Consider the following 14,208-nt stretch of genomic DNA (forward strand, 5'->3'; position numbering starts at 1 on the left):
GCGGCTTTATTAAAAACAAAGAAACCAAAGGCCGATATGGAGATCACCAGGGGTTCAGAGGTGGGATCTCTTACAAGTTAGCTTTATCATGGAATAACCCTTTAATGGTGAGCTCTTAGAGAGATATCAGCCGGTCCACCACCGAAGATGGAATGAAGGAGGTATATCTTTGTCAGGCAGATGTCCGGTTTTAGGACTCTGAAATATGTGAAAATAAAGACATGATACGTTGTAATCAGGTGTCCCACCACAGGTGTTTTGTTTTTTACACCTGTCACAAAAGTTTCTCCTCTAGGTTTGGTGTTGATGAAGGTAGCATTCTCTAGTTTCACCACAAGATGTCATTGTTTATTATATATGCTCTTATGGATTGAACAGCTGAAGCTAACAAAGGGTTATGATTTTTTCTTGTTCAATTGAGATACTCTTTCTTTATGTCCTATCCCTCTTCTTCTTTTCTTTGCACACATTCATTTGCACAACTCACAGGGTTTTTTTTTTTTTTTTTACATATCCCTGTAGGAAGTAGTCACTTAGTGGGAGGAAGTGTAGCGGCAGTTCTACCCAGATTCTTGTGGGAAGAGGACACACAGAGCAGACGTCCCTCCTGTAGCTAAGCCAGGGCCTGGCTCTGCCAGGACCCTTGTCCTGGACAAGGCAGTCTAGTTCAGACACTGTGTTAGTGAGGTGGTGAGACACACGTGTATTAAGCGACCAGAGACACTCAGTTTCTCCAGTATTCCTATAATATTTAAGATGCAGTGCCAGACATCACAAAAGGAACTAGCCTGGATAGAACAAAGATACCAGTAAGTCTACGTATTCTATCTCGCAGTGCAGGTGAAACCAGGACACCCTTGGACACTTAGCTTCATCCAGGTAACCACGGCTGGGGCTTGTATCACCCTAGTAGGACAAGTAGCTTGACACTGTAGGACAGAAGGGGGTCAGACATTAGTCTAAACACATGTACAAGTATCTCTCACTCTCAAGTATCTTTCCAAAGTTCTGGCAGAGCACAAGTACTACATATGGTTGGGACTCCCTGGACATACTCCTCTACTCTGCTCCACTCTACTCTAAACTCTACAAGCACCGCTACTACTACCTCTACTATACTCTAAACACTTAAGTTTGTACAGAGATTATATAGTTGCTGCCAAAGTGTTTTATATTATTCAGAGACTGCACAGTAAAGATGCACTTGGGTTAAGTCCTGGACTCTTTCCTCATTTCTGCACCTCCACTTACACACTATGCTATCCCTACAAAGCCCAATGCCAGTCTGTCCAGTGGTGGGTATGACCACTCCTGGCCACTGTGACAAGTGCCCAAGTAATATACCAGCTAGCCCATTGTTGTTATCTAGCAACCCTGGTCACGGCAGATAGATAGATAGATAGATAGAGGGTCATCTCCAGGTTTCAGCAGCGCTTTGGGCTACAGAGCCTTGAGGCCCTATTAGACAAAGCGATTATCAGCCTTATTTGGCTGATTATCGCCTTGTGTAATAAAACGGCAACGATCAGCCAACATGTGATGTGTTAGGACTCAGGCTGTGCGGTCGGCTCCTGGCATCGCTGATGCGTGCGGCCAAAGCATTCATAACAATCGCTCAGGCCGGTTGCTGGGGGCGCGACGACGGCATCCATAGCTGCCGGACTGTTTCTCATGTTTTTCACCTACTCTGCTCTGCTATTCTATGTTGTAGAGGAGGCCAAGGTTTCACTCCCCTGGCTGATCAACATAGGTGTTGTGTGTGCTCACTGGTTGTTGACTGACAGCTGACTCATTTAGCTGTCGGTATTTGTGCAGGACATGGAGCCTTAGCTCCAATCAAGCCCTGGGGCTGGGACTTCTGGCTCCATAAGTACCAGCATTTGTATCATGTTCTTGCCTGCGATCTAACTCCTAGTTTACTTGACCTAGCCTTTTCCTGCATGTATTCTCTGGTTACCTGACTTCTGCTATTAACCCTTTGACTACCCCTTTGGACACGATTTTGTACTTTGCTGCTCAAATGGTTTTGACTTGGACTCCTGACTTTCCCTTTATTGTGTTGTGTATTGTTTTGTTCTGTGTTCCACTAAGTAAGTTCAGGGGCTGCTGTCCAGTTGTCCGTTACTATTAGAGCTTCTGAGGCAAGTAGGTAGGGACAGCATGGCGGGTGCCAGCTTCAGGGCTCACCTGTCCTTGTGTTCTCCTGTCCCTATCCTAACACAATGTTGGCTGATCGTTGTCTTTCAATGTCTTTCAACATGTTGAAAGACTAACAACTAAGATAGCAATGGTATGCTGCCATCGCTCCGTATAACAGGAGCAGCGGCAGCAGACCGCCGCTATCTCCTATGGGAAGACCTTCTGGGGTGCCCCTCCTGCAGCTCCCTGTGCAACTCCCCCCCCCCCATTCAGTGTGTATAATAGCGCTGGCAGCGAGCAGGATGTGAGGCGCAATCGAGCGCTGACCTGACAGGTCAGAGCTTGCTTGCTCCCACTGATCACCTGGTGTAATATGGCCTTTAGTGGGCTCTTTTAGCAGCAGTAAAACAGCAGAAACTAGAAACACCTAATGTAGTTGCTGGGCTGATATCACATCATATATCTATACAAGTAATTAGAATTTGTGATGGTCACTAGGCTTGGGTGTGGGCTAGCTCAGGTCTTCTCTTCAGTAAAGGCCTTATTACACAAAACGATTATTGGCCATATTTGGCCGATATTAGCTGTTACGGGCCGATAATCGTCTAGTGAAATAGAAGACAACGATCAGCCGTCATGAACGATGTCAGCTGATCGTTATTTGTCCTTTTCTTTCAACATGTTTAAAGACAAACGACTAAGATAGCAACAATCTTTTTGCCGTCATTCCGTGGAATAGGAGCGGCAGCAGAAGACCGCTATCTTCTATGGGCTGCTATGAGTGATCACCCGGGCAGCCCCCACCGGCTCTTACCTGCTTGCTGCCGACACAGGTAATAGCGCCGGCAGCGAGGGGGGAACGACGAGCAAGCGAGCACTGACAGCGCCCATTTGCTCCTGTGCATCGCCCGTGTAATAGGGGCTTAAGAGTAGCTGATGTTATCCCTTTTGACCATACATGCTGCATATCCTTACAAGCAAACGTGGATGGAAAATACATAAAGTCTGCTGGACAGGTGGGTTTTTCCAGTCAGTGTTGCTTAACTCCTGACTTCTTTCTTTTCTCTTTTGAGACTAAACAGTACATTAATCCTTCCAGCCGGTTCCATACCCCACATATACGCTGTATTTTTAGTTAAGCAGCTCTCCAAAACATGACTTCTCATAAATAAATGGTCAGACAGGATTAATTTAGGGAGTGGGATTGTATCAGAAGAAGAATGCGTACGTCTGATGGGTGATTTATGATGAAGATTAAACTATGAAAACGTGTGGATGTGATTATTATAAATCATAGGAGAAGTAACAGCCAGAGAGTTCATTGCAGGAAGTTCTTCTGTGTAATATAGCCGGCATTCAGAGATAATACTGTGTGGGCTGCTTTTCACATTCTGAATACACCATATAATTAATAGTGAAGAGCCTCCACACGCACAGCCCAGCAATAAAACTCTACTAGAGCTGGCAATGGATAACAATGTTCAGAAAAAAATGTTTTTCTTTCCAGAAACACCACCATTTCTGTATATGGGCTATGTCTTGAATTGCAGCCACATTTTGGTGAATGAAGACCAGTAGTAAGACCAAAGTGGTGCTAAATGAGAAGAAGATGATCGGAGGGCACTCACCATAAAACTTAACTTTATTTCAAATATCTTAAAATCATTCAATTTTCTCCGGCGATGCAGACGCCAGCACCATGCGGTATAGCGTACGTGACAGCTGTTTCGCATGCGTAAGCACGCTTTTCCAGACGTCTACGCTATACCGCATGGTGCTGGCGTCTGCATCGCCTGAGAAAATGGAATGATTTTAAGATACTTGAAATGAAGTCAAGTTTTATGGTGAGTGCCCTCCGATCATCTTCTTCCTCATTTTGTATCATGATCGTAGCTTCTGCTATTTGGGAGGAGCACCCCAATCATTGATATTTGGCAGGTCTACAGTAAAGAGGCACAATAATTAGATTGTGTTCACACATGCCAATATCTGCAGATTGTGGTCTTTCAACACGTTGAAAGTTAACAATTTGAGTAGCAATGGTCTGCTGCACGTTGGTCTGTGCAATAGAGGCAATGGCTGCAGACTGCCGCTGACTTCAATGGGCCGCCCAATTGATCTAAGGATTAGTCTGGCCAATAGATGAGGATCCTGAACAGTGGAGGATTTTCTAAACTCAAGAATGCCTTTAAGTGCTGGATACATTTTTCAAATTTTCATCACATTTTTATATTTGTTTTTCTAAAATAATTATGCATAAATGTATAATTGTTGAGATTCTATACTCCAGACAATAGATGATTATTTGTTACCTTTTATTTTTAGCCCAGAGTGTCACTTTAAAGTAACTTTCCCATAACAGGAAGAGATATATAGCATTCGATATGCCATTACTTTCTAATCAGTGTAGATCCATCTGCTAGTGGGACCCTTGGCAACTCTAAAAAATAAAGAGACCACACTTTTAATTCAGAATTGCTATCCATTTCAGGCTGGGTTCACACTGCAATTTTGCAGTCCGCTTTTTTTCCCCCATTCGTTTTCAGCAAAAAAGGATGAAAAAATGGATGAAAAACACATTTTTTTTTTTAACATAAAACAGAGGAAAAAAATGACTTTAAAAACGTAATGTGAGCCCAGACTAAAATGGGAGCTTCTAATAGGGGAGCTTCTGGTCACCCACTTTGCAGGGATGTGCAGCACAGCTACTTAGTGAGTTGAGGTGCAGTAAAATTTCTTGCACTATTGTTGGGCAGCAGTTCTAAAATACAAGGAAAACTGTTTACAGTGTTATATTCCCTTTATTTTCAGGATGAAAAAATAGTGGTGCATCCTAGCCATATGTCATCACTTTCTTTAATACATTTTGCTGGAGTGTTCCTCTAATCTTTTTGTCTCATGCAGCTTGATTTGTGCCTAACATATGAACACCATTATGCTGAACCTTGGAAAAATTTGAAATGATTTTCTCATACACAGTGACTGAACAGATGGAAAACTTTCATCCATACCTATGAAGTGCAATGTTGACATTGGAGAGCAACGGCAAACGGAACTACAGAATGAGGTTTCTTTATAGGAAAAGGTGTTAGAAGTGTCATTCTGGTCCAACGATGAGTCACAATTTGATAAAATTGTAAATACTTTTCTTTACAGCTTTAGCATTATTTTAGTTATGTATTTGACTTATATACAGCGTTTATAATATTAACACCTAGGCCTGACTTTGAGGGCAATGCTTAGCCTCAGGACCTGTAGTCATCATGTTACAGCCTTCTGACAGACATATATGTCGGGAATGTTGCACAATGTATACCTCGGATGAATGGCTCTGACATGTTTCACATACACTGGAATACATCAGGCTAAATACAAGTATAATTTTAATGTTTTTTTGTTTTTTTTACAGTACATACAGATGTATACTAGCCCCGTTTATTTGCCCTCTGTTAGGTCAATAGAGTCCTGTGGATGCCTTTGGCATATATGTTGGGAGCTTTTCCAGACGTTTACACCAAAGGAAGAACCAAACGTTGATGTGAACAGGCTCTTACTGGTCAATAATATACCTGAGGCTCGGTAAGCTACAATGAGGAGTAGTTGGGTACTAGCGGCAGGGTATGGCCAAGGGATATACTGAATCATTTTTGCATAAAAAATTATATGTGTGGTGAAATTTACTTGTTAAACATGTTCCTCAAGTTAGTACGATTACAACTATATGTAATTTTTGTAACTTTTATTTTATTTGATGGCGTTTAAAAAATTTAAACTTTTTTTAAAAATAATGTTCCTTAAACTTGCTCTATCACAATGCTTATAATGCTTTTATTTTTTTGTCTATGGGGCTGTGTGAGATGTCATTTTTTTTGCGCCATGATCTGTACTCTCTATCAGTACCTTGATTGCGTATATGTGACAATTTTTCTGTATTTGATGCGACCAAAGCTGCGCAAATTTGCACTTTGGAATTTTTTGGGCGCTGGCGCCATTCAGGAATATGAGAGATCAGGAATATGATAGATTAATAGTTCAGGCGAATACGCACACAACTATACCAAACATGTTTATTTTTTGTTTATTTATTTATTTTTAATTATAAAATGGGAAAAGGGGGGGGGGATTCAGATTTTTATTAGGGGAGGGGATTTTTTATGAATAAAAAAACATTTTTTTACACACTAACTAGAAGTCCCCCTGGGGTTAGAGTTATTCCCCCTGGGGACTTCTAGTATCACTACTCTGATCTCTCATTGAGATCTATGCAGTACATATATACTACATAGATCAAAGAGATTGGTGTTCTATTGCTCTCGGCTGCTGCAGCAGAGAGCAATAGAATGCCAAGCCGGGATCAGCGCCATAATGGCACAGACCCCAGGCTGGTTCAGGTGCGGGGACCGCTCCTTCGCGATCGCTTCATGGGGAGGAGTGGTCCCGCTACTAAACCACCAACGATGGAGTAAAAGAGGCATTAAGATTCAGCTCTCCAATTTGACAGCTGCATCCAAATGCCTAATTAGCGGGCACAGCGATTGCTGTGCGGCCCACCCTGAATGCCCCAAGCGCCTTCCTTAACGTACAGTTAAGTCATGGGTCGTCTAGGGGTTAAAGGAGATGTCCAGTGAAAATTTTTATTAAAGTATTGTATTGCCCCCCAAAAGGTATACTAATCACCAATATACACTTATTATGGGAAATGCTTATAAAGGGCTTTTTTCCCCTGTACTTACTACTGCATCAAGGATTCACTTCCTGCTTAAAATGGTGATGTCACGACCCGACTCCCAGAGCTGTGCAGGCTGTGGCTGCTGGAGAGGATGATGGCAGAGGGACACTGAGGGACACAGGGCACTGGAAGGACACTGAGCATCCCCCTGCCATCATCCCCTCCAGCATCCACTCCTTTAAGCCATTTTTATCATGAAACATGATACATTACTATATAGCTTAGAAGGATATTCTCATTTGACAGAGTTATCCCCAATACACACGTGCAATTATTACAGAAAGTTAAACTTAGAAATATTTAGAAGCCCTCTAGAAGGGCCACACAGAAAATCTACATATCTAATTATCTATTTATTTATCTTCTATATTTCTCTCTTACATTTATCTATGTACCTATCTGCCATGTTTGCACCTCATGGCAGCTCTAACAGCACAAGGTCCTGCCAAATCCATCCATCCTTTATAAAGACCAGCATATTTGTACGCTGGTTTTAAATTAGGCCCTGCCCCTTTTCCCCTTCCGGATTCACTAAAGGCGCATGCACCAAATCTGCACCCGGCGTAAATAATGATAAATGAGGCGCAGGAGGAGGCCACCCCAACCTTCGTAAATGTCCCCCATAGACTTCAGCTTTAGAGACGATTGTATTCCTATACTGTTCGCACTTTCAAGGAATTCATTTTTTGGCCACAATTACTTAATGGATCTGCGTCTTTTTTTAGACATTTCTAACTAGGTAACTCTGTATTTCCGATTGTCTTCATTGCCTTCCTTACAGGATCTGGCATGAATTTAAATAATATACATTTCAGATGTCTTTGGCATCAAACAGAGCTTTAAGACATCGATCAGGATTGACATTTGTTCAGAATTTCTCAAAATAACTGTTTATCCCACAGCGAGCTCGGCATATGTGAAAGTCATACAGGTCCAGCATATACACGTCTACAGCTGATTACACAGGTTATTGAAATAGTTCAAAAGTGCTGGAAAAACCTGGAGGCTCAAAAGGATGGAATAAGAATGGTTTAATTTACTTGCAGGATTATGAAGATTGTTCCTTCTGGGCCAGTACTGGCACCTTAAGTTAGCAAATACCCCCTTAAACCTAGGGGCGCTTCACCTGTGGCTGCCCTTCCTATATAATGAGGCCATTTTTATGGATGTAAAAGGCTTTGGTATTTGTTGTAATCTGTTTGCCATGTAGATAAATGTTCACACGATAGTATTGAGTCGTGCTTTCCTGTGGCCAGTGGACCAGTGTAGTAAAGGCTGACGCATTTAGGTAACATTGTAACAGAGAACAATACAGAGTCAGTAAATCTGTTTTTACAAAACATGGATGAAAAAACTGGTGCATTTGTGTGCATCTAGTTTGATCTGTTTTTTAATCTCCATTTCCATTATAAAAAAAACAACAAAAAAAACCCCAGTTTAAACGCATCCTTTTTATATGCACACATATACGTGGTCAACCACATTTTTGTGTATGTTAAAAAAAATGATGCGGTTTGATCCTTTTCTTTTATAATGTTTTTTTTTTTTTTTTATTAAATAGATAAAAAAAAACAAGCATTACACATAAATGGCAGGACATTCTGCAGATTTTTAATGGATTCATCTTCAGATATGCTGTAAATTTTCAAAGGAGTATGTATTATAATAAATAATAATTATGTCAATAAAAGCAAATAACAAAATGCGTTAAAGGGCTATTCTCATTTCAACTGATATAGGTAAATGTGTAGGGTTTGTCAAGTTATAAATTTTTCCAAATACATTTATCAAATGTGCCGCCTTCTCCTCATATGCCGTTCTTCCCCTCCCATTGTTGACAGCTCGTTGACTAGGTTACTGACCACCACTCTGCTCTAAAAGCAGGGGTCTGGCTCGTGTATATCTCTAAAATGTGTCTGTTCAGCTCCTGAACCTGCTCCATAGCCTATGAGCATGTTTTACAAATGTACTGTGGATGTCACCAAGGGGTTAACCAGCATGATTTCCAAAATGTGCCTGGTCATTAAATCATTGTTTCATAAGGACTACCACCTCATTAAATAGCTAGGGGAAGGAAGTCATGTTTTGGTGACATGGGAATACTCCTTTAAAGATGTTCATGAGCAACCCAATTAATCCCAAGGAGAATATACCCATTATTATATAATAATAATAATAATAATAATAATAATAATAATAATAATAATAATAATTTTATTTATGTAGCACCAACAGATTCCGCAGATTTAGGCTGGGTTCACACTACGTATATTTCAGTCAGTATTGTGGTCCTCATATTGCAACCAAAACCAGGAGTGAATTAAAAACCCAGAAAGGCTCTGTTCACACAATGGTGAAATTGAGTGGATGGTCGTCATATAACAGTAAATAACTGCCATTATTTCTATATAACAGCCGTTGTTTTAAAATAACAGCAAATATTTGCCATTAAATGGCGGCCATCCACTCAATTTCAACATTCTGTGAACAGATCCTTTCTGTGTTTTTAACCCCTTAAGGACAGAGCCAATTTCGATTTTTGCGTTTTCGTTTTTTCTTCCTTGTGCATCAAAGGCCATAGCACTTGCATTTTTCCACCTAGAAACCCACATGAGCCCTTATTTTTTGCGTCACTAATTGTACTTTGCAATGACAGGCTGAATTTTTGCATGAAGTACACTGCGAAACCAGAAAAAAATTCAAAGTGTGGTGAAATTGAAAAAAAAAACGCATTTTGTTTATTTGGGGGAAATGTGTTTTTACGCCATTCGCCCTGGGGTAAAACTGACTTGTTATGCACGTTCCTCAAGTCGTTACGATTAAAACGATATCTAACATGTATAACTTATATTGTATCGGATGGCCTGTAAAAAATTCAAACCATTGTCAACAAATATACGTCACTTAAAACCGCTCCATTCTCAGGCTTATAGCGCTTTTATCCTTTGGTCTATGGGGCTGTGTCAGGTGTCATTCTTTGCGCCATGATGTGTTCTTTCTATCGGTACCTTGATTGCTCATATAAGACGTTTTGATCGCTTTTTATTACAATTTTTCTGGATTTGATGCGACCAAAAATGCACAATTTTGCACTTTAGGATTTTTTGGCGCTTACGCCGTTCACCGTACGAGATTAGGAATGTGATTAATTAATAGTTCGGGCGATTACGCACGCGGCGATACCAAACATGTTTGTTTATTTATTTATTTGTTTACTTTCATTTATAACCTGGGAAAAGGGGGGTGATTAAGACTTTTATTAGGGGAGGGGGCTTTTTATTGACAACAACACTATATATATTTTTTTTACACATATACTAGAAGCCCCCCTGCGGCCCCGCTCTGAACGCCCTTGCCGGCAATAGGGCGTACCTATACGCCCTTTGTCGTTAAGGGGTTAATCCATTCCTGGTTTTGGTTGCAATACTGACTGAAATATACTGACTGAAATATACGTAGCGTGAACGCAGCCTTACAATTCTGGGCGTACATACATAGACAAAAATCAGACATTACAGACATACACGTAATTATAAAACCATAAATAAGGAGTGAGGGCCCTGCTCACAAGAGTTCACAGACTTTGGGAAGAGGAGGGAGACGAAAGGTAGAGGGGCAAAAGTGCTTCATTGTTACTATGGTGCGGCCATATGAGATTATAATATACAGTTTTTAAAGGGGTATTCTCATTTATTAAGTTATCCCCACAGGATAGAGGCTAACAAGCTGATCAGTGGGGGTCTGACTGCTGGAGCCCCCACATCATGGTCACATTATTGTCCCCAGTATTAATGGGACACCCTGCGCGTGCTTGGCCACTGCTCCTTTCATTTTCTATAGGGCTGTTAAACATTTGAACACCGTTCTCTGAAATGTTTAGATGAATGAATTTTGCAACTACATGTACTCACATTGTTACTAGTACTGCTACTTTTATTACTATTACTATGATTTGTGCTTATTTTATTTATTTTTTATCAGTAAACTATTAATACATGTATGTTTCTGTGATCACAAGACAGTGAGGAAACTCTAACCTCACTAAATTTCTTAGGATAGTTACATTTTGTATGGATACCTTTATGCTGTGTTTTTAGCACTCCCAGGTTGCACGTTCTTAGGACTTCCATGGCTTGCAGGTCTGAACATTTGGAGTTTTTTGTTTCATTGTTGTAAACTAGATTTATGAATATGTTTTGAAAATATTTTTGTTTTACAGATTCTCATTATTCATGTAGAAATTAGATACCTTGTTGTTTGCTTAGAGGAAGTTCCAGGTCACTGAAAACAAAACTGGCCAGATCAAAGATGTGCTGCAAAATTGTTTCCATCTGCAAAGCGTCTCTTATAATTGTGATGTCAATTTTATGTATTGAATATCTGCTCCAAATATTTATATCTTACATTTTACTATGTAAAAGACCAAATTTACAAGTGTAAAAGAATCTATCCTAACGGCTTTTGTGTGATGTGTAAGTAGTATACAACTAAAGTCCCAGCCTCTTAAACAAATTAGGAAGCAGAGATTTGTGGTGCTGTTGTGTGGAACACTAAGAGAAAAGGCTTTAATTTTTCATTTTTTCAATTTTTCATTTTCATTTATTCCCTATGAAGATAAGGGTGGTTATTAATTCTTTAAAAGGAAACTAACAGCAGGTTAGGAGGGATAGGCCGGCCGGGGCAGATCAGCGCAGTCCTGCCCCCAGTGCACCAAACTGCTTAATTTGCATATGAAATAAACAGCAAATTTCCTGAAAAAGGCACTGGGGATCAAGGTAAGATAACCTGGAGTTAGTTTTCCTTTAAGCTACTAAATACAATTTCTAGTGACAGCATAAAGGAAAATTATCACCAGGTTAAAAGAACATAACCCTAACTAGCTATGTTCCCTTTGTTACTTGCGTTAACTAACCAGTAGAGATGAGCAAATATTGCGGTATTCGAAAGATTGTTGAATACGCGGGAAAGTGTGTTGAATACGCGGGAAACATTCGAAAGCCCTCCCATCGCACTTGGCGCTTTTTTTAATCTGATCACCATGCAGGAAGGCCGTGAAGGACCCTGGGAGTGCTCACGCAGTGCGAAAATAGCGTCTACCCTCATTGGATGGCTGAACCACATGACCTAGAATATTTAGGACTTGACTTCCGCCTCTCGACCGCAGATGCGTTTTCAACCTAGTCAGGGAGAGTTCTTCGAGCAGGGAGAGATAGGTTTTAATAGCGTTTTAGTTAGGCAGGCTTACTACAGAACCCAAAAGTCCTTTTCAGGGCTAATATCTAGCGAAAAAGTTATCTCTGGAGTCTGCATCTAAAGCACTTCTCAGTGCTAAGAAATAGATGATATAGCAACAGCAGCATCAGCAGGTGTATTCATTTCAGTACCCTGTGTGTACAAGTGACTTATAGTGTCCCTGGTTTAGCCCACTAAGGTCACGTTAACCTTACCTATTGTGCCAGTAGCCCAATAAAAGGCACGTGATACCTATTGTGCCAGTAGCCCAGTAAAAGGCATGTGATACATATTGTTCCAGTAGCTCACAAAAAGGCACGTCATACATACTGTTCTAGTAGCGTTCATACAGCATGATGTGTGATACACCCGAATAACACACGCACGTTGGAATCATGTATGTAACGCTGCCAATTTTTTTCCCATAGACTATAATGGGATCGAATACTCGTTCGAATAGTGGAATCTCGGTGCCTATTCGATTCAAATTCTCAAAAGTCGAATATTTCACTACTCGCTCATCTCTACTAACCAGTATATAGAGGAGAGGGGGTTTCATCACACTGTGGGCCCGCGGAACTGCCCCTAGTGCTCGGGGGTGGGACATTACTTTGGAATAGACCGACACCATGTGCGTGAACTGAGCGGAAGTGAAAAAAAAAGGACCACGCCACCAGCATCCCCACGCCGGCATCGGTCATCTGTTCATGTAAAAAACCCAAAGCAATGTACCTAGCAGTACATTCGCTTTAAATCACGTGATATATGACTCAAGGGTGAAAAGAAAGGCAACTTAATATTTGCCTGCTTGAACATTTAGCAGAAGGTTTTGTGTACATGTGGTACAATGACTAATTGTAACTGGGAATAGAAAGAGACTGAACATTCATTGCTCTGCGCACTTTTAGGATGCATGACCACACTTCCTACCCTTGACACTTAATACACCGTGGGTGTCTCTTGTTTGGAACTATTTGGTCCCACCTTAGTAAGTGGGATAGTTTTCACATACAACTGACATAAAATACTGATTTGTAGACAAGGGGATGAAATGGCTAATGGTGTAATAAAACAAACTGTTTAGCTCCTGCTTCAAAGACACCAGCATCTGTTGCGGGGAGAGAGTCTAAATTGCCTCCATCTATAAATGTATTACATCAATGTCAACTGCCAAGAATTTAATAGGTTTAAGGGTGGTCATTTCTCTGTGGGGGGAATGGTAAAATTCCTATGGAAATCATCAAATTAAAAAAAAAATGTATACTTGAAGGCAAAGAGCCAAACTAACAGATGTTTCACCCTGTTTGCCCTAGAATGATGTTACTTATTGAGCAATGGAGATATAGAAGCATTGACCAGATCCGTAGGTCATTATCAGATCAGCAGATTATGTACCAGAAGCCTTGCCTGACAGGACATGGAAACAAAGTGAAGATGAGGGTGTCATATGGCACAATGTATAGTCATTTTACAGGGTTATCTCTAGTTTAACCACTGCTTTTAAATAAAGTAACTTAGAACTTGTTGGATTCAAGGAAAAGTTTGGAGCAGACAGCCACATATGAAAAGTAACCATGCCATACTCACCTCTCCCTATCCAGCGTCAGTATACTATTCTACCTTGATGCTATTTTTTACTTGCCACAATGACATATTCCTCCTGTCCCTCCAATGACATTGCAAACTTCTTCAGGAAGATCAGAGGCTTTCATCAGAAGACACAGGACAGCACATCATCAAAAATGCCAAGGTACCACAGAGCAGACAGGGAGAGGTAAGTATTGCATATTTACTTATTTTTACACCTCTAGGCTATGTTCACACAACGTTAGTTCCATGGGAATTATGGACATTGTTACAATGGACGTGATTCCCACAGAACTTACGTAGTGCTGCCTTCTGAGGGAATCCCGGCCAGGATGTACAGTATACACATGGTATACACCAGCTGGGATCCCTAGTGGCACCGTAAAAAACTGACATGTCAGTTTTCTACGGCCGCCATTTATTGAATAGCGGCCACAGAAAACCCTGTCAGTGCACACAGTAGAGCAAGCAGCTCCGGCCGCTTGCTCCACTGTGTGCAGTGGGGAGATCTGATGCGGGCG

Source organism: Dendropsophus ebraccatus, chromosome 7 (assembly GCF_027789765.1).
Source record: "Dendropsophus ebraccatus isolate aDenEbr1 chromosome 7, aDenEbr1.pat, whole genome shotgun sequence".
In the NCBI taxonomy this organism is placed as follows: domain Eukaryota; kingdom Metazoa; phylum Chordata; class Amphibia; order Anura; family Hylidae; genus Dendropsophus; species Dendropsophus ebraccatus.